The sequence below is a fragment of the Pinus tabuliformis genome, chromosome J, assembly GCF_031772625.1.
Source record: "Pinus tabuliformis cultivar Carrire ecotype Pingquan chromosome J, CPIR1, whole genome shotgun sequence".
NCBI lineage: Eukaryota > Viridiplantae > Streptophyta > Pinopsida > Pinales > Pinaceae > Pinus > Pinus tabuliformis.
The window spans coordinates 1,040,546,515-1,040,570,736 of record NC_142295.1 but is presented as its reverse complement, the minus strand read 5'-3'; the positions used below and the strand labels follow the sequence as shown (position 1 = coordinate 1,040,570,736).

The 24,222-nt window shown below is 38.5% G+C and overlaps 1 pseudogene across 1 annotated transcript in view; it reads left to right on the top strand.

Moving 5' to 3' along the window:
- Nucleotides 1-24,222, top strand: part of LOC149230459 (transcription elongation factor SPT6-like) — a 268,783-nt pseudogene that overhangs the window by 71,370 nt on the left and 173,191 nt on the right. The window contains exons 3-8 of the transcript XR_016248008.1: nt 14,063-14,140; nt 14,323-14,455; nt 14,539-14,626; nt 14,710-14,869; nt 15,018-15,153; nt 15,283-15,556. The product of XR_016248008.1 is annotated as a transcription elongation factor SPT6-like (transcript). The remainder of the gene's footprint in view (nt 1-14,062; nt 14,141-14,322; nt 14,456-14,538; nt 14,627-14,709; nt 14,870-15,017; nt 15,154-15,282; nt 15,557-24,222) is intronic.

Below are 24,222 nucleotides of genomic sequence, written 5' to 3'. Positions count from 1 at the left end.
ATCTGCATGATAACTAAGTCAGAGTCTCCCTTGATACTAAGCAACTTAACTCTTAAAGCCTTTGCTAATTCAAGACCCAACAACAAGGCTTCATACTCGGCAACATTGTTGGTTGCTTCGAATTCCAATCTATAGGCAAATTTGAAAATATGACCAAGGGGAGACTTTAATACTATTCCAACACCTTTACCATGCCTAGATGATGCACTGTCAAAATACATGTACCATACTTTATCCTTCAGATCCCCAAACTTTTCATCAACCTTATCATCGAAAGGAACTATGGAGTTAGACAAAATAACATAATTCCCAATGTCAGATTGTTCTTTAATTATCTCATTATGGGGTCTCTTAGGATCTTCAACATGGAATCTTCTTTCGGGCTCTCTGTTAAGTCTTACAAACCCATCACCTCTAGGAGAAGGAATTGTAGCATATGACCAATTCATCTGAATACTTCCTCCTAGATCAGAGGTCCATTTTCTAGATAATAGCATACCCCAAGCATCAGGCACATCAACAACAACAATGTCCATAACAATCATAATGTCAGGGTAAACTAATAAATGAACTTGTAAATCCTTAATTAACCCATGAACTTCAATCTTTTTAGAATCCATGGCACATATATTGTAGTAAGGCCTAAAAACTCTTAAATTGAGCTATTCCATGACTCTCTTGGTCATGACACAGGTTGGGGCACCAAAATCCACCATACAATTATTCAATTTATATCCATTAACCATCAAAGTAATAAAGAATGGTTGATGATCCTTGTTATTTGAATCCAAACTTTGCAAATATATAGGGGCATCCTGATAGACAATGTCAGACGCCTTTTGTTGAGAAAAATTCACACGAGGAGCTTCAATAACTTTTAATAACTTAGCTTTTTGGGAAGGAATCTTCAATATCTCGGTGACAAGAACCCAAATTTTTGCATTATTAAACCAACTTCCCAAATCAACATCCAATCCAGAGTTTGAACCAAGGTTAAAACTTCGAGGGGAAATTTGATTTCCACTTTGATCTTTATCCCTTCTTTGATAAGTCAAACCCTTATCTTTCGCAATTTCCAAGACTTGCTTTGGAGAAGGATTTTCACCAAATAATTCAACCATCACATCCTTTTCATGATCAAAATTATTTATACTAAAGGACGATGTAGAAGGCCTGACCTCTTGACTATTTTCCTTAACCTCCTTCCAATCTTCCATAGACAAAGAAAATTCTTTACCAACAACGTTTATTTGATTACTCGCCCTAAACATTCCAGTATCCATAATTCTTTTAACAATGGGGCAAGTAGCATCCTCATGAAGAACATCACAAGCCCTACAATAAGGCGAAGCTTCATCAATCAGATTATTAGATTCAAGCGGATTAGGCGGTCTTTGCTCACTAGATTGGCCTTTTTTCTGCCAAGTATTATTACTTCGATTATTATTATGATTCCTAGGATGGAAATTCTGCGCTTGAGCTCTTTCCATTTGGACCAACCTAGATTGCAAGTTCTTATTTCCTTAGCATGGTTAGAGATTAATTTTGCTTGGTTAAGCTCCATGCTTTCAAGTTTTTGTAGTAATTTTTACATAGGGTCTTCATCAAATTCTTTAATTTCTTTACCCTTAGATTCCTTTAATTTAGTTGCAGTCCTATCAAAGCTAGGAATTTCAGACTTCCTCGATGCCTTTTTATCCTTTTTAAGCTCTTTAGCTAAAGTCTGAGCAACTTTATAATCACGACTCTTAGCGTGTCTTAATTCATAAGAAGTATCGGGATTAAAAGCATCAATGTAAAAATCTAGAAGAGATTTATCAGGAGGCTTATAATCTATAGATATTTCCTTAATAATACCATTAAATCTCTTGTTGAACTCTTCAACGGTCTCGTTCTCTTTCTTTTTTATGACATTGATAGGCTTAACCAAATGCCTTTCTTCTTTCTTATCTCCAAACTTTTCTTTAAAGGCATTAACGATTGATTGTAATGAGTCTAAAGAATGATAAGCTTTCTCAGTAAACCATCCAAAGCATCTTCTTCCGGAGATAGCACAAAAAGCTTCATTTTTACATCCTCATAAGCAACGTTAGCACCACCCCATTTGTTAATGAAATGCCTAAAATTTTGAAGATTAGGTTTAATAGGTATCACATTATTGCCTTGGAAAGAAGACAATTTATCCAAACCTTTATTGGTAAGGTCATGAGGATAACCTTGAATATTAGCAAAATCATAAGGAAGATATAAATCATCCATGAAGTCTTCCTGAATAGGATCAAGAAAAAGCGAATCGATGTCAGAGAGGGTTTGTTGTCCGAGATTAACAAGAAGTGTACAAGAAGAGAGCTTGTGTAATCGAACCTTGAGAGCCTTCTCAAGATCAGGATTAACCAAGCTACTTGGATGCCTTCTCGTACAAGCTCTTGTAGAAGATGAAGTGGAGTCGCCACCTGGACATAAATCTAACTAAGACACCCGAGATGAAAGATGAGAAAAATGAATGAGATGAATGTCCTAAAGCCAAGGTGCAATAAATTGGTCCCTGACAATGGCACCAAAAAATGTTGTCGTGCATAATGGCTAGGCACCGCGACAATGACTCAAATCGGGAGCTGTCACCTTGATCCCCAATCTCTCTGTTTAAGCTGTCTCCCAATAACAAACTAAGGGGGGTAGACCCTACAGAAATGGAATGAAGGAGAACTAGTTGGGAACCAACTAGTTTGGGAGACACAGTTAAGCAACCAAGTACTTGACTTGGATTTAGCAAGACTTATAGGATTCGGTTAGATTTAGATGATTGATACTAGTGCCTTATGGAGTCAACTATTTTTCTAGGAAATTTAGGACCAAGTAATTGATGAGCAACTATTGCTTGAATGAATAACTATTTTATATGAAATGCAGATCTTAAAACTAAAGTTAGATGCAGGAATCTTGGTTAATTTGAGTTAAATGCCTATCTAAGTTTTATCCCTTCGATCTTTTCTATATTGAGCCTGATTTTGTAGTAAGTGGCAGAGAGAAGATAAAGTGAAGCACACTAAGGTGTGATTAATAATGCTTGCCCACTAAGGTGTGATTAACGATGCCTTTGGCGCTGGAGAGAGTTGTGGCTTTGACGACTGCAATGTCACCGTTTTAAGTACTATTAAAACCAGGCTTCTCAAGCAAAGATGGATGGGTACCTATCTTTCTATCGGTCAAGCTTATGCTTGGAAGTAAATTTTAATTATGTAAGACTAACTTAATATGCAAATGCACGAGATGATTAGAAGATGGAGTGAGATGAATCTAGATCAAGGATTAAAAGCACTTATGCCATGATTTATTTTTGAATTACATGTCAAAACTTTTAATCACCAAAATAAATATTCACTTCACTAGATTGAAAGATAAACTTCTTGGCAATATTTTTAAAATATCACAATATAATGCCCAATTAAGTCACAAGCTTATCACTTCAATTTATCTAAATGTTTTTCAATTATAGCTCAAAGAGAACAAAATTGTCATCACAATTCTTTAATATCATCCTCAAGATAATGCCAATTATATAGATGCTCAAAATTTTCAATTTGGGAAATGAAAGATATGCAATTTTCCACAAGTCCACGATAGAGTATTTAATAATTGCTTGAAAAAATTCTCAAAATTAAATATGCAAGAAATATCCAATAATTTCTTGTAAATATAACCACATTTAGAGTTAATTAAACTCGACAAGCAATCTCAATAGATATCAAGCACAAAATTATTCAAAACCCTATGTCAATGATCATGAAACTTAGCATGCAAAAGACTTCAGCACTTAAATTTCGAAAATTAATTACCATGAAAAAACTATGAAATTCAAATGCTGAACACTTCAAACAATTCCAGAATTAAAATAATTTTCTTAAGTAACCCAAACCCAGAAAATTTCTTCCTATAGTCAGACCTTAGAGATATTAATTTTTTTTTTTCTAAATTTTCCTTGACTATAGAAGAATTTTAAATATTTTTACCACAATTTTTATTTTTAAGTTTGTGGGCCCTAAAACCCTTATCACATAAACTCAAAGGACCTAGACATTTAAATCAAATTAATGTCACTCTTTGAAATCCTTCAAATTTAAATGTAATAATGCCTGTGAATTAAAATTTTATGAAAGAGGCAAAATAAATCAAATGTGGAAAATCAAAATGTTAAAGTGAAAAAAGGCAAAATTTAATTTTTCCTTTTTTTCTTATTGTTTCATATGCCTAAAGCTAACCCTATAGTAAAAAATTAAACAAATCGAAAGAGGCAACAGAGGGTGAGGGTTTAAAAAAACGCGATGGGAGAGGGAGCGTTTGGATGTAGGTTGGAGTAGTGAGGGGAAATTTTGACGCAACAGGCAGCAAAGGAGCAGAACTCAAGCAAGGAGGAAAGGTTTGGATGCAGGTTCAAGGGGCTGAGAGAAAGCACAACACAAGAGAGAAGGGATTCATGTGGAGAAGGGAAGGAAGAAAGGGACGCACAAGGAAGAACGCGAGAGAGAAGACATGGATGCGAGGAGTTGGAAGAAACCGTAGGTAGAGGGAGAAAGGCAGTGCGATAGGAGAAGTGACGAGGGCTGACACAAAAGGGAGGAGGACTGCGATTTGGTAGCAGCAAGGGGATAAAACGCAAAAGGGAAAGGAAAAGACGCAGGGAAGAAGAAGGAGAGCAAAAAATGCAGCAGAAAAGAGGAAAAATCACAGAAAAAATGAGGGCAGCGGGTTATGCAGAGGAAAGGCAGCAAAAACGCAATAGGGAAAACCATGTCAACGATTTAAAGCAAAGGATGGAGGGCTCAACAAGGAGTTAGTCCCTTAGATTTAGAAAAGAAATTGAATTAGAAATATTTGCCCATAAATTTATTGATTTCACAGAAATCCTAAAAAAAAGAACTAGATTTGAACTCTTCCCTGCAAACAAATTGTTTCTGAGACAAGATCTTGCCCTCCAGGGCTTAGATCTGTCCCAGATCTTGAAAAATTTCCTTGAAAAACCTTTAGATCCGCAAAATGGAAAACAAAAATACCCAGATTCTGATATATACAAAAAATAAATGAAATCCCAAGACCCAAATTAAAAAAATCTCAGATCTATACAAGATAATTACAAATCTATACAAATGAGTTATAGGTCTATTAGATTTGAGGAGTATGAGTCCAACTCCGCTCCCAGATCTATAGATCTAAGGCTCTTCTTAGCCAGATCTATCAATTTTTTACAAGCTATAAAAAATATTTAAAATTTTTAATGAGGTACTAGTCCAAAAACACCTTGCACAAAAATAGATTGTTAGATAAATCCGGAAGCTTCGATCAAGTAGGGTTTTCAAAAATTATGCTTTGAGAGTTGGCTAATCCAATCGAGGACTATTCCCAAACGCTCAATTAAAATTCGAATGGTCTTCTGCAAACACTAGATCCAACTGTCAGATCAAGTAGAGAAATAAAATAACAATATAATTTTCAAGAACTAGAGATACCTGCTAATTCAATCAAATTAAAATTGTTACCCTAGATCCAATAAACTGAACAAGATACCTGTGCACAAATTATTTCGCGAGAGATACTGATTGACAATTTTCAAATAATATTCAGCAGAAAAATTTAAAACAATATTACCATAAATTCGAGAAAAGAAAAACCACCAACAATCGAAACCCCAAAGACTTTTGCATTATATTCCAGGAATATTACAAGAGAGCTTCGTATACGATTCAAAGATTGGATAGAATAGACTGACACCGACCTCTAATTTATAGATAAATTCTCCAACAACTAGTTGGCTTGATCTTTGTCAAATCAATCTCGACCATTCATGAAAATTTAATTAACTTTTAATCATCATCATTGAAATTATTTGTTTTTTGAGAAAAAATCGAAATTTTCATTTAATTGATTTTTAATTAACTCCAACTTAATTAATTTGAGTTAATTTCCTCAAAAAATTGACTTTGACTTAACCTCCAAGGCCCAAGGGTCCAAAATTTCTTGATTTCTTTAACATTCCCTTGGTCGAGGACCTCCAAAAATTAATTTCTTTAAAACCCACAAATTTTACCTTTGGAGAATTTAATTTACCTAGGACACAATTAATTAAATTTCTCGCTTAGAATTTTAATTTAATTTTGCCAGAAAATTTAATTCAATGACTTATGGGGGATTAATAATTTTTCCAACTCTCTAACATTTAGCCATGGTGTCTAATTATGAGGGACCATGCACTAAATATTTTTTACATGAAGATATTACAATTTAATACATGAAGGGGGAACACCCATTCGTTATAGACCCTCAAATATCTACCCAATTCTGCGACTCAAAATATGATCTAGTAGACCAAGTAATTTGTAATAAAATAATCTTGCCAATTAGCTAGGATTATTCCATAATTACTTTTACAAGGACTCGATAAAAAAACACTAGGACTCACTTAATATCTTAACAACAAAATCCACCTTAGCTTTGGGGTGAGGTTGGAGGGAAAAGCTTTGCTGATTGATCTGTGTCTAGAGGCACAAATGAATCAGTGAGACAAAAAACCTCCGAGGATAGAAATCGTCACCAAAATACTATGCTTACCTAGGTTGTTACATACATGATGGTCTTACTAAGATCAGTTACATTATAACCATGCAAAATAGGTTTACATATTTAAGAAACTGCCGACTGATTGAATGATGCAAATACTTGAATATGATAGATCCCTTTTGTGAAAAAAGGGGTGTACTGCTATGGGGTCGTTGACACAGAGTAGTCAACACTACCCATTCTTCATGTAGCTGATGGGGGATAAATTTTTCTCTTCCTTCTCATTACCTCTAGCTGCCTCCAATCTCAACTCCTAGGTACCTCCAATCTCAACTCCTCTTGGATGAAATCATGCCATAGCTTCTCAATGATGGGAAGCTTATCTTTGGTACATATACCCTACACAAAAGGCTGCCAAGAAGATGTAAACCCACTATTAACTCTTCACTCTTGATCTCTTCTTCAATTGCGGCAAGCTAATCATGGATTTTGAGAATCTACATCAAATAACTGGCTAATCATGGATTTTGACAATCTATATTAAATAACTGGCTATGACCTTGGGTGGGGAGCGATAACAATAATTCTTGCCAACCACTGTAGATAAACCCAATGGAAGATTTCTTCCTTGACCTAGTGGAACTACTATACACATTAATCTACACATGAAAATTATATCAAGTGCTTCAATCATTCCTGCCAACTGTTGAATTTTCTAGCTATGGCCAGTCTTCATAAATAATATTTTTAGCCGTTGAAATATATGAAACAATAAATATGAGACATGTTCTTCATGTCAGTTTCGAAAGAGAAATTTTGAATTTTTTGCTCCAAAAATATCATGTCGTCCCTCCTAAAGATCAAGTCATCAAGTCATCCTACCCCTATAGACACACCTATTTGAGTTCATCCAATCACTATATATACCCATTCGACCACATCACTTGTGAGGCAATTCGGATCACTTCTGTTTAAGCGAAGGAGAGATAAGGGCAGATCATAGTGAAAGAGCAAGTCGAGTTTCTGGGCAAGACAAATCTAGGCAGACCATCTTTGAGTAGGCCAAAATTGCTTGAAGCAGTAGCGGACCGATTTCTGAGGCAAGAGGTGACCGACTTCAGGAGGTTGAATATGTTTGGGTATATTTATGGTTAGTTTGACTTTGTTTTTGACTGAAAGTTCAGATTGTATCTCTTGTTAAATTGAATGATTCTCTAAGAAAATGGTTTGCTGGGTTTTTCCCCCATGTGGGTTTTCCCAGGGTAAGATTCTTATGTCTCTTGATTGGTTGTCTCTTTATAATCCTTTTGCCATTTTTGTTTACTGTTGAAGATCTTTTGTGTAATTGCTTAATGATGAATGTGAAATACAAGTGGATTTAAGTAAAAATCATTAGAAGTAATTATCAGCTCGAAGACCTTTAAAAAAAATCAACATGGTATTAGAGCTGTGGTGGAAGAGCAACCTTGGAGAAGTCAACAAGGTTTGAAGCTAGTTTTCCTCCTAGGGCTTGATTAGCCCTTCTCATTTCAAGAGATCAATCACATCTACGCTCATCCTTCTAAGTAATTCGGTTGACTTTTTGAGGCCCTGTACTATCATGCTGATCAGAAGAGTAGGCCATGCATTCTTGGGTATACTTGTGTTTATTTGATTATATTTTGGGATTAACTCTGAAATTTCCAGGTAATCTGAAGCAAGATCCGAAGTTTCGTGAGGCAAGACGAAGGCAATTTGATCTATGGTTCAGGGAAGCATATTTAAGGCATTTCCATTGGGGTATTTCTTGAGTATCTAAAGCAACGCAGTATAGGGATGTGCTTTTGAGGCCATTGAGTACTTGTCTAAGTTGTTCATTGTCTGCGACTTCATATCACTGTTAGCTGTTAGCAAACTCAAATGATTATACCTTGAATTCTTTGTTGAAGCGCGAGCATGGTAGCATCTAGTGCATGATGATATGTGTAAATCTGCAAGTAGTATGATTATGGTGATGAGAGTAGCCACAATTGTTCCAAGATTCCAAGTTGTAGAAACTTTTGATGAAAAATATGTCATATCACTGTTTGTAATCAGAGTTGTGCTATGTTAGATATATCTGGTGGTGACTTGTATCTTGGAAATTTCTGAAGTTGAACGACCGATTATATATGTCTGCAACAAAGTTTGACATGATCACAAACGGAGCTAATTGTTCTGGTCAACTTTGGTGCAAGTTCAGTTTTCAACAAAAGTTGACTAACGTGATCAACAACAAATGATAGAGATCACCATTAGCCTTGACATTTGGTGTTTGTCCTTCTCTCCATAACACGACATGCTAGCTTGGCAGAGTTATGATTAATAAATAGAATGCAAATAAGTGGTTGATCATACCATGCGAAGAAATGCGTTGTCTCTCGTCCTATAGCGAAGGTGCATCAATATATTAATATGAAGTTCAGTCTTTGTTGAATGAGCGAATCAATGTTTGACCCCAGATCGTGTTGGACTAGCGTTATTGTATCTCGATGAACGACTATGTCATAAGGGTGACCTAACATCGTTTGATTTGGTTTGATCGGACATTGGATGAGTGGCTCGATATTGACACATCGAATATTGTTGTTTGACAGAAGACTGATTTGGTTTGTAGTAAGCAGAACACCAAGAGAGTCTATTAATGCCATGTATTTTTATGGTTGAGTATTATTATTGATGCTATGGATGTTTGGGTGTTGGGATCTATTTTGTAAATGTGACAAGTTTAAGTGGATGCCCAACCTAGAATGTTGGACTCTATTCTCTGCAAATTAAAATGAAGAATGGGACCACTATCATTGGTGACCTAAGGACAATTTGTTGTTGTTGTTGCAATGGTGTTTAGGAAGAGAGTTACTTGTTTGGAAGGACCAAGGATGATCATTTGATGGAACATCCTTAATTGATTGATGACAATGATAGATTTGATCACATGTGCAAACGACATAAAGATTCTAGGGTTTTGGACATTTGGATATGAGAAGAAAACTCGCTGTTAATAAAGGTGTAGAAGAAAATTGGAAATATAGGGTTTTTAAACCCTAGCATGCTAAAAAGGCTAGGATAAGAAATCCCTAGGGTTTATGGATAAAACCCTAGAGCTAAACCTAGATCAATGTTTCCGTTGAAAGAAGAAACCCTATCTCATGCAAGGAAGGTAGGAAAGTAACTAATGATGAAGACGAGGATGATGAGTTTATAAATGGATGATTTCTGCATGATGACAAGGATCAAGAGGGAGCTGATAATTGCCCCTCTAGATTCAAAAGATAAGTAACTTATATCTCTCTTCCTTGATTATTATTATTGTTATTTTACTCGTGTCTTTGCTTCTTTTGTTGGGTTATAATCATTCTCCCCCCTAGTGAGGATAGCAAGTACATCGTGAAGGCTGCCAAGATCTAGCAGTAGATGGAAGCGTCAAGAAGAATGAAGCAAATTTGTGGCAAGAGGATTTTCCCAAGATCGAACATAAACGCAGCCAGAGTGATTGTGTTCAAGAGAGAGAAATTTGTATCGACATCTAGAACCATGCCAGATGATCGGAAGAGCTTTTAGTTTAAAGGGAGCAAACAAGCTAGCAAGTTTAAAAGAAAGTGTGCTAAAGACCTGAAGAGAAGTCTATGGGGACTTCCAAATGAACCTTCAAGATCTAAGTTGTAGCAGGTGGCATCATAAAGCAAAACTCATGGCAAGAGGATTCTCCTAGTAAGAGGGAGATGACGTTTGCTCCAGTTGTTAGGTACACTTTTGTTAGAACTATTATTATTGCTTTAAAAATTGCACCAGGTGGATGTGGAGATCACTTTCCTCAATGGAGTAATTGAGGAAGAAGATGTGTACACAAAGCTACCTCAGGGCTTTGAGGTACATGAGAAGTTTGATTATTGCAGAATAAAGAATGTTTTGTATGATCACAAGCATACACGTTGGGTTTGGATATCTGATGAGCCTTGGTTGATCTTGCGATTATATGACTTGTTTATGACGTGGGCAGAAGGACTCACATGGCAGAGGGAGCAACAATGGCAAGAAAATTTGCTTTTGTGATAAAGGGAGTTGTCAAACCTTGCTTCAATGTCAAAGGGAATTGACATTTGAGTTCGAAATGAAGGATCTTGGTTGGATACATTACTTCTTAACTAGAAGTATGGCAAAAGTTGGGTAAGCATATTATCATGGTCCTTCAGAGAATTGGGATGATGGACAACTAGTCCATGGCCTTTTACATAATAACTAATCTGAAGAAGCTATGTGGTAGAGGGAGCAACCAGGATTGCCACAATAGAATCTATCTCAGTGTGAGAGGGAGTACCCAGTCAGAGTGACAGTTGCAAGACTATACAATTTGGGTAGAGAGTGCATAAAATAGGAAGAGCACGTCAGGATGATGCTTCAATTTTTGGATTCTACTTTGATATTCTGGATAAGCAAGAAGCAAGTATATGTCACACTCAACAATGTAGAGGCCAATCATATAGCAGCTAGTTAGGCGAGTTGTGAAGCTGTGTGGCTTCAGTAACTACTAACAGGATTGTTTGATCAGGTGTAGGAGACGACCATGATGACATGTCGAAGCACATTGAGATAAAGTACCTAGACATGGTACAAAAGGGAGCATTGAGGCTCGAATGCATTTCTACAGTCGGGAGTTTGCTAACATTCTCACAAAGCCTCTGTTCTAGGGCGAAGTTTGTACACTTCAGGGGCGAGCTTGAGAAGTTTGTACACTTTAGGGGCAAGCTTGAGAAGTTTGTATAAGGGGCAAGCTTGGAGTGGTTGAAATGGTTTTCTTTTGTTAGAGTGAGTGTTGATGTTGTTGCATCAAGGGGTAGACATTCTCCCTAGGTTAGAATATAGACATGTCAATGTATTGATTGGAGGCCACAAAATGTGGCTAGGGAGAATGGCCGAGGCCCGAAGTGCTCCCTAGGTGGGCGAGTGAATGCCTCTAGCATCGGGCATGAGAGTAACTATTCAATTAGCATGCAAGAATGATAATAGCCTAGGGTGTCACAGGTGTTGACCAATTTCCAAGTGATGACTTGTCAAGCATGGTGCTGATGCAGGATGCTTTCCACATGGAATGGATTAACAGATCAACATAGCTACATTCAACCTTTTCCTAGAGATTTTTTTCAACAAGAGAACGTTTGAAGAAGTCATTGTGAATAGCTCCATAGTTAAGAGGAGTGTTGAATTTTGTAGCTATGGTCGGTTTTCATAAATAATAATTTTAGACCTTGAAATATATGAAACAATAAATATGAGACATGTTCTTCATGTCGGTTTCAAAAGAGAAATTTTGAATTTCTAAATTTGGAGTTTTGGCTCCAAAAATATCATGTCGGCCCTCCTAAAGATCAAGTCAGGCTGCCCTGATAGACACACCTATTCAGGTTCACCCAATCACTATATATACCCATTCGACCACATCACTTATGAGGCAATTCGGATCACTTCTGTTCAAGCGAAGGAGAAGAGAGATATGGGCAGATCATAGTGAAAGAGTAAGTCGAGTTTTTGGGCAGAACAAACAAATCTGGGTAGACCGTCTCTGAGCAGCCTGAAATGAGGTAGCAACAGACCGATTTCTGAGGTAGGAGGCCGAGATTTCAGGAGGTCGAATTTGTTTGGGTATATTTGTGGTCACTTCGACTTTTTTTTGACTGAAAGTTCAGATTGTATCTCTTATTGAATTGAATGATTTCTCTAAGAAAAAGGTTGTTGGGTTTTCCCCCATGTGGGTTTTCCCAGGGTAAGATTCTTGTGTCTCTTGACTGGCTGTCTCTTTATGATCCTACTGTCATTTTTGTTCTACTGTCGAAGATCTTCTATGTAATTGCTTAATGACGAATGCGAAATACAAATTGATTTGAAGTAAAAATCATTAGAAGTAATTATCAGCTAGAAGGCCTTAAAAAAAAACTTCACGAACCACTCTAGATAAAACCAATTGACGGTTTCTTGCTTGAACTAGTGGAACTTTATACATGTTAATCTACACATGAGAATTATATCAAGTCCTTGAGATTTTAGAAAGAGATAAAGATGAGGGCTTCTTGTGCTGAGAGGCGCTCTCCAGCCCACTATGGAAGAGATGTTATAATGTCCCGTCCTGTCATGTTATGTAAACATAAACATAAACATAAAATAAAATAAAATAATAAAATTTAAAATAAAATTGAGGAAAAATAGTCAATTTAGCATAGGTGGTTTATGGGCCCCAGGTTTTGAAAACCCATGGTATTTGTTATAATGAAGCCTATTAAAGGTTTGAGGAAATCCATTATGGAATGCAAGAGTACCTACTACCAGCTTAGATCCATATGAACTCTGGACTTCATCTCTCTTGGCACTTGATAGATCTGGATTTAAGATGCATCTAGGCTGGTAATAGTCTTAGATTTGTTAGCATTGGATCTAATGGATTGACATGGGAATATGAAGATGAAGATATACATATTCTCAACTGAATTTAATCAGAATTAGATGATTTAATTCAAAATAGGAAAACTGATAAAGATCAGAAATAGAGAAACCTCATTAAATAAGCAATCTGAATTCTGGTATAGGATCTTTATTATGGAAAAGCTTATGTTGCAGAGGCCTAGAGTTCAAAAATTAAATGGAGAAGGCACAAGCATCATCCGGGGGGAATATAATTAAAGGTTGCAATGTTAGAGGGATATTTGAAAGTAAGAAACTGAGAAGTGGAATACAAGAGGAAAAGGTAAACAATATTTTACTTCTCCTAAAATTTATATATCAATTTATTTTACAAAACTGAAGTAAGATAGTAATGGTAAATTTGAAATAAAAAACATTTTAAAAACTGTGATAGGTTAAAACTGTCTGTGGGCGGGTGCTTTTCTATTTCAAGTGAAATGTTTTCACTGAAGATCAACCTTTTGTCTTTTTCCTAGTACTGCAGATAAATTGCTTGCTCAGCTAAATGGTTTAGCTAGCGTTCATGAGATATTGAATCTCCCTGCAGTAAAAATGATTATTTTGTTTCTCTTTAGTGACCTGTTAGCTCTGCTAATTCTTACAGCGTTGATCAGTACGCTTTGACCAACAATGAAACATTACAATGACATCTATCTGTTATGTAGAACTTTTAATTCCAAAACCAATTATTTTTCTCTAGGTGATGGATATCAGTGTGTTGAAATGGTGAGATTGTTTCTGTTTGTAGCTATTTATGATGTTTTATTGAAACTGTCGAACATGTTATCTTATTTTTGGGAGTTCTTATTTGAAGCTCAACCTTAGCAGGTAGGTTTATTTAATTTTTTGGCAAGAAAGAGTATGGTAAATAGATTGTGTTTTTTTCACTTATTTATTACTTGCTGTGTTGTAAGGTTTTGTATTCAAGTATGACATGTTCTCTGATTTTTTTTGATTGACATTGCCTCTTCATTCTTCAATTCTCTTTTCTAATCTGAACCTAATCCTAGCTTGGGCATTTCTTTGCATTTTGTTCCAGAGGAGTACGAAGAAGAGGAAGTTAGGGATGCTCGTGATACAGAGGCAGCTGATGATGAGGAGGATGAAGAAGCTGAAGGTATGTTTATGTTTTTTTTCCATTTCTTATTATCTGTGTGTCTTTTCAATGTTCATAGATACCTTGAATGATCTACCATTATCGAGGGTTACTGATCCTAGTTTTTCTAGGCATATATTGTGCTAACATCAATAATTATTTTAATAAGAAACTTATACAAAGAATTTCCATGTAAAATGCAGAGGAAGGGCAAGATGAGTATGAGAAGGATGGTTTCATAGTGGATGATGTTGAAGAAGAAGAAGAGGAAGAGGAAGAGGTGAAAGAAAGCAGTGATGAAGAGACAAAGGCAAAGAAAAAGAAGAGGAGAAAAAGGTATCATCTTGTTGTGGCAGAGTTTTGAGGGATTATTTTGATTTGACATGACTTAAACCAAATTGATTTATTTTTGTGCATAGGGACACTGAAGAAAACTATGAACTTGATGAAGATGATTATGAGCTGCTGCAGGAGGCCAATGTTACTGGCTTCCAACGTCCTAAATCTGTAAGTCTTCCCATGGCAATTTAGGATACATTCTTGTGTTATGATGGTGAATACTTAACTTTTCAGTTTTTCGGTGAAAACAGGGTAGCAAGAAATTTAAGCGTCTAAAGAAAGCTGGAAGGAATGCTGATGTTGAGGAGGAGAAAACAGGCTTCTCTGATGAGGATGACTTGGAAGAAGGTGGTCATACGGGTTCCACTGCTGAAGAAAAATTGAAGCGTAGCTTGTTTGGTGATGATGAAGGTATGCAATTATCTTTAGATTACTTGGGGCTAGCTCTCTCCCTTAGTTTATTAAATATCTTGTTTTGTTTGATCAATTGGGAGAAGCTCTAATTATTTTGGAAGATGAGATCATTCTTCTAGCATGATTTTTTTTTTTCAAATTTCAGGAGTGCCCCCAGAAGATGTCGCAGAAGAAGAAGAACAACCTGAAGAAGAAGAGGAGGAGGACTTGGGAGAAGAAGATGAGATGGCAGATTTCATAGTCGATGAAGAAGAAGTCGATGAAAATGGTCTACCTGTGAGGTATTTTCATAGATGTTTTCCATTGTTTCTTTTTAGGAAGTCTTTATTTTAAAATTTATATACAGGCAATTATATTATTTTATATTAGTATTTTCACCAAGCTGAAGTCTATCTTTCTTTCATTAAAAGGAGGAAGAAGTCAAAGAAAAGAATGCCCAGGCAAGCACTGGGGATTTCATCTTCAGCTTTACAAGAAGCTCAAGATATATTTGGTGATGTTGATGAACTTTTGTCTCGTCGAAAGCAAGGTTTGAGAGCAAAGGGCGTGGATGGTGTAGAAGGGGTAGACGATGAAGGTTTCAAGAGATTGGAGGATGAGTTTGAGCCAAGTGTTTTGGCAGAGAAGTACATGACAGCAAAGGATGATCAGATTCGTGAAACTGATGTCCCTGAACGGTTTCAAGTATGTATAAATGCACAACTTCTTGATAGTAATTTTATTTTTCTTCTCGCTGTGCTTAAAAATTTAATATTGAATTTTTTTTTTCCCGAAGAAAAAGCGAACTTTTTATTGAAGAAATAAAAAGTTACATTGCATATGCTTGAGCATTTCTGTTGCTGCTATATGACTGCTTTTGCAATAAAAAACGTCCTACCTTCAGGAAGGACCATCTGTTCTCAAGAAGAGGCAGCTGAAAACAGTATAAACCAGCTGCTTTAGACTGTCCAGTCATGAACCATAACATCCCTTTCAAAAAGAGGGCAGCAAAACCATCATAAAAACGGGTCTCCTCAGACGAGGAAAACAACCCTTACAAAAAAAGAAATATGTTCTGAGATGTCCAAATTGCAGTTTTTGTACCAAAATTCCATAATAGAGTCTGTGAAAAAGAAAGTATGACAAAAAATATATATGAAGTAAAGCTGTCACTGAAAACATGTATCTAGGAGTGAGGCGGCTGATCCGATATATGAGTCTGTCCATGGTTTTCTTCTACAATTTTCCAGCTGCCCAGATTCTGCTGCAAACCTTCCTTAGAAAGTTTGTCGGCTGAATCGTTACTGTCCCTGTAAATATGACATAAAGAAAAACTGTTAAAGGATGTTTTTAATACCTGCATTTCTTCCAGCAATGGTTTCAGAATTTGATTTTTGCATGTACTTTTCCCATTAACCCAATTGATAACATTAAGTGAGTCTCCAAAGATCTGAATTGTGAAGATGTTCCTTTGTATGAGCCAACAGAGAAGTAGCTTCAAAGCTGACATCTCTGCGAAGTTATTTGATCCTGTCCCTAGTCCAACTGAGGCTTTGAGGATATGATTTGCATTTACATGGATGACTATTCCTGCTCCAGCCCTATTGTTCTGCGAGGCACCATCAAAAAAAGCCCAGGGAGTGCCCTCTTTAATTTGTACAGCTTTGTTTTGTCTTTGAGATTTGTTCTCCTCTGGTTCTGGGATACTCGAGTAGATAGAGACACTTTGGATTGCTGTGACAGTTGCCGGAGTTTCCTTATCCTGAAAAATACTCCTGTTTCTAGCGATCCAAACCCCCCAACAGATAATGAGGGGTAGGTTTCGCATATTCCCTTCAGGGTATTGTTGCCACCATTTTGCCCAAACCTCTGTCAGATTTTCACCTCCCCATTCGACCCTTTTGTTCATCAATTTCTCTGCCTCCCCCCATATCTTTTTGGTTTCTGAACAAGATAGGAAAAGATGGTTGATGGATTCCGCTTCAGATTTGCATAAGGTACATCTCCCTGGTCCATGCATATATCTTGACTGTAGAATGTCCCAAGTTGGGATTTTTCTTTTTAAAATACACCAAAAGAAAAGTCTAGCCTTTGCCGGACATTTGAGCTTCCATAAGTGCTTCGGCCACCATTCCGGAGTTCCCCATCCTTTCCTAGACATGATGAATTTATATCCACTTTTTGGAGAGTACTCTCCAGTTTCTGCATGGGCCCAGATCAGCTGATCCAGGCTGTCTTTTAATCTGACATTTGATCTGGAGAGTTCTTGAATATATGAATTCCATTCATTCCACCATCTTTGCTCTAGTTCTAGATCTTCTCCATTTTTCCAAGCTTGTCCCCACATAGTTGAGTGACCAACTTTTTCCACCTGATTTAAGGAGAGTATGCCTTTGTTTTCTAAGTGCCTGATTAACCCGGGGGATAATGCATAATTTTCATTGCATCCAACCCAGGGGTCCTTCCCTATCTTCAAATTCCTTCCATTCCCGATCTTCCATGCCAATCCTTGTTCGATCACTTTGAAGGACTCCACAGTTGCTTTCCATACCACCGAGACATTCTTCTTGTTCTTTGCTGGGTTCCTAATCCATTCTTCTAAAGGAGCTGGGTCTATATATTTCCTTTTCACCACTCTTGTCCATAAATTTTCCATCTTTATAAGTCTCCAGCCTGATTTGGCAGCCAGTGTGAGGCTGAAGTCAGGAAGACTTTTTATCCCCCATCCTCCCCAATCTTTTGGCCTTGCCACTTTCTCCCAGGCAACCCATGGGAGGACAGAGTTCTCCTTTGAGCCAGCCCACAAAAATCTGCTACAAATTCTCCTTATTTTCTCCAAGATTCCTTTAGGAACCCATGTTAAAGCTACCCAGTAGACTGGGATGGCCAGTAGCACTGATTTGATTAGAGTCAATCTCCCAGCTCTGGACAGCCATTTGTAGCTCAAATGAGAGATTCTGGCTTCTGTTTTAGCGATCAACCAGTTCCAGTCCTCTTTCTTATAGGCATTGGGTTTTAGCCAGAAACCTAAATACTTGAAAGGGGATTCCATATTACTCGATTGATAAGGAAAGAACGAATGCATCTGTGCTCTTTCTTGTCTGTCTAGTCCTTCCACTATTAACTGAGATTTCCTGGAGTTTATCTGCATTCCAGTTGCTTTCAAGAACAGATCAAGAATGTTTTTTAATTCCTTTATTTCATTAGACTCTCCATTTGTGAAAACCAATATGTCATCAACAAAAAGGAGATGAGAAATGTACAAGTTGACTGCTACTTCTATACCTCTTACCTTGCCTTCCCTTTTGGCCTTTTGAATCAGCTGGCTTAAACCTTCTGCTACTAAAAGAAAAAGCAGAGGGGACAAGGGGCAGCCTTGCCTCAGTCCCCTCTGTCCTTTGAAAAATGGAGTGGCTGCGCCGTTGATGAGAACTGCATAGCTGACATTTGTAATACACCCCATGATCCAGCTGATGAAATCCGTTTTGAAACCTAAATGAGTTAGAAGCAAACGGATATATATCCAATTTATCTGGTCATAAGCTTTAGATAAGTCGATTTTTATAACTGCACCCTTCTTGTTCTTCTGCTTGACACCTATGTCACAGGGTTCGGCGAACCTGAAGGTTCAGGTTCGAAATTCGGCGAACCTGAAAAAAAAATTGAAATTCGTTCAGGTTCGCCGAACCTGAAATTCGAACCTCAAGTCAAACCTGAACGAACTCGAACCTAAACGAACCTCAACGAACCTGAACAAACTTGAAGGCGAATTTTAACGAATTTTTTAAGGTTCGATTTTTTTAATGATGCACTGAGAACTTCATTATGACAGCCATGATAGCTGTTTTATCCTACCTTAATCACTGTACTTTAGACCATCATGTTGACTGTGATCATGCGAGAGTGTATTCCATGATTGCAGGATCATTGTGATCTTTCTTACACCGAGACAGTGAGATCATGTAAAGATAGTGAGGGATCCGAAGATCTTTCCATTACATATATTATATATATATACATTGACTGTTAAGAAATAGATCCACCTAGATGAGATACTATTCCTCACTATACTGAGGTCCTTACTGTCTCATTTATTCCGAGACTGTAATGGTTACTGTGGCTCTTTGTTATACAGGGATTGTATCCTCCGAGAATGATCATTTCTGCGGCTTTGTTATTGTGCCACAATTGTAGTATATATATATATGTGATTGAGACAATGTCTAACATCAATCTTATTAGGCCGAGAGAGAGGTTCTATCACTGCTGTTCTATGTCTAGAGTCTAGACTTCTACAGGAGTATCACCGAGGCCTTGATGCCAAGACTGCTATGCGAGATCCATTGACACTGTGCCTTTGTCAATTGTCCTAGATCTTTGCTAGTCCATTCAGCTGAGATCCTCACAGGTATGTCAAGATCACTAGCTGTGCAATTGTGATATGTCTAGGTAGATTTGTATGCTAAAACAGATATGCTGAGAATGTCTAATCCTTCAATCTTTGCAACGTCCATTATACAAGGTTATTCCTGCTCCATTAGACCGAGGTCATATATATATATATTGAAAAATATGTATATTCGAACCTAATGCCGAACCTCATTCGAACCTGATCGGAAAATTCGAATTCGAATCGAACTTAATCGTTGTTGAACTCGAATTCGAACTCGAACCATGTGAGATAGCTTGACACTATGCAGTACCTCCTGTGCCACACTGATAGCTTCATGTATTTGTCGTCCATTTAAAAACCCAAATTGTTCCATTGAAATGTGCCTTGACAGAATTGGTTTAATTCTGATCGCAATCACTTTTGCAATAATCTTGTATATACTGTTGCATAATGAAATTGGTCTGAAGTCTTCAAAGGTTTCAGGAACTTCCTTCTTTGGGATGAGGGCTATAAATGTTGCATTGAAAGGACTATAAACCTCTCCTTTCTTCCTGGACTCTTCTACTACTTCAGTTATTTCTGCTCCTATCAGATCAAAGAAATGGTGAAAGAGTTCTATGGTCCATCCGTCCGGCCCAGGGCTTTTTTCTTTTGCCATAGATTTGATGACACTTTCAACTTCCTCCTTTGTTACTGGGCTTATCAATTCCTCCGCTTCTTCCTCCTCCACGTACCTTGGGAAACATTGCGCTGTTTTGATAACCTCGGCGATGGTGACCTCTCCTTGATCTGCAAATAAGTTCTGGAAATGACTTTGCCCTAGCGCTGACAGAGATTCAAAAGTCTTTGCCTCCCTTCCTTCTTCATTTTTTAGGTTCCAGATAGTGTTTGCAGTCTTCCTCCCTTTTGCATAGTTGTGGAAAAAACTTGTGTTTTCATCCCCTGCTTTAAGCCAAATCGCTCTGCTCTTGAGCCGCCATTCCTCCTCTTTTGCCAGAAGAATTTGATTTTTGAGTTTCTCAAGGTGGAGGATCCTCTCTTTTGATTCCTGTGTTGCATATCTGTCCTCCTCTATACTTTCCAGCTTTTGAAGTTCCTCACTTATCCGGGTTATTTCCTCGTTCTGTTTTGCCTTTCTGTCCTTCGCCCATATAATTGTTGCTTTCTTCAGTCTTTTGAGGTTTTCCATGAACAGGAACCCTTTATCCTCTGAGGTGCTATTGTCAGGATGTCTCCATGTTTCTTTAAATAGTTTGGTGAAAGAAACTTCTTGCAACCAAGATGCATTGAACTTGAAGGGTGCTGGCGGCTTTGGAGGAGGTTTAGAGAGTTCTAAATAAACTGGGAAGTGATCTGAAGGCCCTCCCTCTTCAACCCATTGCCGAAACATTGGGATCATGGAGGATAATTCTTCATTAATGAGGAACCGGTCCAGTCTTTTTGCCACTCTTGCTTCTCCTACTCTCCTGTTCCTCCAAGTCGGCTTTAACTTAATAAGATTAACATCAATTAGATTGTTGGCGTTTAAGAGATTTTGGAAGAAATCTGTCAGTGGATCTTCCCTAGCCGAGGGTCACCAGGCCTCTGCTCTTCCTATTGAGAAGTTTAAGTCTCCGCCCAGCACCATGTATTTACTCTTCATTGTCGAATTGGACATCAGTTCGTTCCAAAAGGCCACCCTCCCTTGACAGGGCCCATAAATGTTTAAGATTGTTAATGGGAAGTCGAATTCAGGGGATTGAAATTCCGTACCCATCACCTGCTTCATGCCCCATTGGTTCCTTATCTTGATTCTCCCTTCCCTGTATCCTACCGCCAGTCCTCCTGAATGTCCTTCTGAGTCCATAGCCGAGAATTTCCTGCCTGGAAGGAGGGCATTTAGCACCAATTCTACTTCTGCTCCATTCCCCAAAGTCTCCTGAAGTAGAAGGATATCTGATTTTGAATTCATGACCATCTCCCTAAGAGCCAGTTTTTTGGGTTTACTGGCTAAACCCCTGCAGTTCCATGATGTAAGAATCATTTCAAACATTCTCAGTGGCCTGCACCGCTCTAAGTGCCCTAGTGATTGACAGTTGCTTCCCATCTGCCACATCATGCTTTGCTTTTATCTGGGCCATGGAAAGATTTGATTTCCTTGCCCTTTTTTTCCTTTTCAGACTCAGAGGAGGGGACAGACCTATGCCACCCACAGTATCTAAGGGATCAGATTTATTGTCCAGGGATCTAATATTATATGGGCATATGGGATGATGGACCAGGGGGATTGGTTCAGAAGAAACACCTTCACAATTCAGATCTAAGGAGGGGATTGCGGCCGAGATGATTTCAATACAGTTTTCCACAGTGTTTCCTTCATGACTTTCAATAAATTCATTGATATCATAAATGAAAATTTTTGAAAGAGATTCAGGGACCAGACAATCTTCTTTTATTTCTGAATTAAGAATAGGGGAAATTTTTGGATCTAAGCACATACCCTTTGCGCCCTCGCTCTCAATGGGATTTTGTGTTGCTGTCGTTTCCACAATGGTCTCCATAATTGCTTTTTCGCTCCCGAGCTCGAGATCTTTGTCTGCCCTTCTGATCAAAGGATCTTGGTTTGCTACATACGGGGTCTGCCCCCCTGTTGAAAATCCATCTCCATTTCTTCTTCTATCTGATGTACTGAGGCCTCTTTTCTCTGGAAAGTCTGATTGTGACGGGTTGCCTTCTCCAATTGAGCTGATGTCCTCTGGAATCGTCTCCGTCACCTACCTAAGGGGCATTCCTTGGCCAAATGACCATAGACATGGCATCTATGGCACCTGAAGGGCAAATATTCATAGTCCAAGATCTGTTCGAAGATGAAATCTTTGTACTGGAGATTGATCTTCTTTGCTAGTCCTCCGCTTGGGTTTAGGCTGACTAGAATCCGCGCCATAGCCTTATTCTGGGTTTGCAGGAAGGACATATCCGCTTCCAGAAATGTACCCAACCTATTCCCTATTGCCTTGAAAACTGATTCGACCCATAGGAAGGAAGGCAGCCCCGGTGCCCTTACCCAAACCGGAAAGACATCTGTTTTCTCATGAACAGTGTCAAACAAAGGACTCCATTTTTTTAAAAGAACAGGGATGTTCCCGAAAGCCCAATTCTTTTCGACCACCCAATCTGCCGCCTCTTTGTGCTCAAAACGCACCATAAACCAGCCTTTTGCTAGAGTCGAAACCTCAAATCCTCTAATGAGATCAGACTGCCAATTTTGTTCCCCCCATGATTTGATGAAGTTGGAAGTGAATTTTTTCCCTCTCGCCCTGCCGACCAAGGTGCATTCAGCCACCTCCAGGGCCTCTTCAATCTGCACGTCCATTCCCAAAACCAAATTCCCTTCCAAATCCTGCGAGTTGATTGGTCTCTGCTTTTTCCTTTTCTCCCCTTTTTTCCTTGTCCCGACGTCCTCCTCCCTTATTTCCTTGTTTGTCTCGTTCCTTTCTTGCTGTTCCAGGCCGGGATTCAAAGGGGAAAGCCTTGGCTCGAATGGGGCTAGAAACGAATTGCTTATGGAGTAATTGAAAGGCTCTGCTAGGGATTGATTTAGTACCTGAGTCCCCAATGCTGATCCTGTAGGGTTCTTTCGTGGATCTGGAAGTCCTTCAGACTCGGCTTCCTTCCGTCCTTCAATCCTTTTGGGGCTGCCCTGACCTTTGGCTATGGATGCTCTGGCAATGGCCGAAACCCTTCCATAACTCCCTTCAGTCCTTTGCCCTATGCTTGAACCGAAATTTACGATATCCTCTAAACCTCCAGAGAGTACCGGACCGATGGAAGGGGGTTTCCCTTTGCTGCCTTGGAAGGATTGTCGAGGGCCTGCATGCAACTCATCTCCGCCCGCCCTGCTTGACTGCTGCAGATCCTTGGAGTCCTGATGAAAATAGACGTTCCCCTCCAACTTCTTTGTCGACTGAAGAAAGGGATGGTTAATCCTTAGCGATTCCGGTGAAAGAGGGTCGGAACTTAAGTTTTCTGGCGCTCCAAAATATCGTTCAATGTTCTGGGCTGTTGGGTCTTTCCCCCAGACCGATAGGATATCCTCCATTGCAGGGTCTAGGTCAACAAGTTCACTAGGGTTAACCATGGTTACTGTGAGGGTTCACAGATTACTCGCCGATCGTTTTCGTTGCCAGCACAATGGTCCTGTCTCCTTGCTATCCTCAGTAAAACCCTTGTTAGTGTGCTTCAACGCGATGACTCCCAGCTGTCAACCATGCACCGTTCCCAACCTCCAGCTGCCCTTCCTCTTGTCGCTATCCACCGGAGTGCTGATCCTCGCTTCAGCGCAATCCGGTGTCGGTTACTGTTGGGCCCTAGGCCCTCGGCCCTGGTTCCGGCCTATGCACCTGTGCCCAAACCCTCGCCGTCTCCTCCATCGATCTCTCCAACCTCCAAGTTCTAATATTGAATTTATTAGTGTTGTTGTTTTTATTTCACCATAGATCAATTTCACCAATTACCTACATGAAAGATTAGCATGTAATGTTAATTTTCTAGTGTTCTATGCTTAACACAATCAGTTATATCAATTCTTCTTCAATCTTCTTCCATTAGCAATCGATTTATCCAATATAATTCAATCTTCCAGCAACAATAAATAATTGTAGATAGAACAGTAAACCAATGCACAATAGAAGACAGCCAAGAACAATAGAGACACAGTATTTGGTCAAAGACCAGGGAAAAACCCCACAAGGGGGAAAAGCCTTTCAAAATTCTTCTATTAGATTGTAATCAAATGTTCAGCAGAGAGATAAAATGTTCAAGTCTATCCACAAAGAGTCAAAGTCAAGCCTTTGACTGCCGATATCAACTAACTAATATCAAGTCAAAGATGAGACCAAAAGTCAAATCTGAAAATTCTGTCAAAATCAACAGCAGCAGCAGCCCTAATTAGTCAACAGTCAATGGTCAAATCACCTTCAAAGCAGCTCAGTCAACAGTC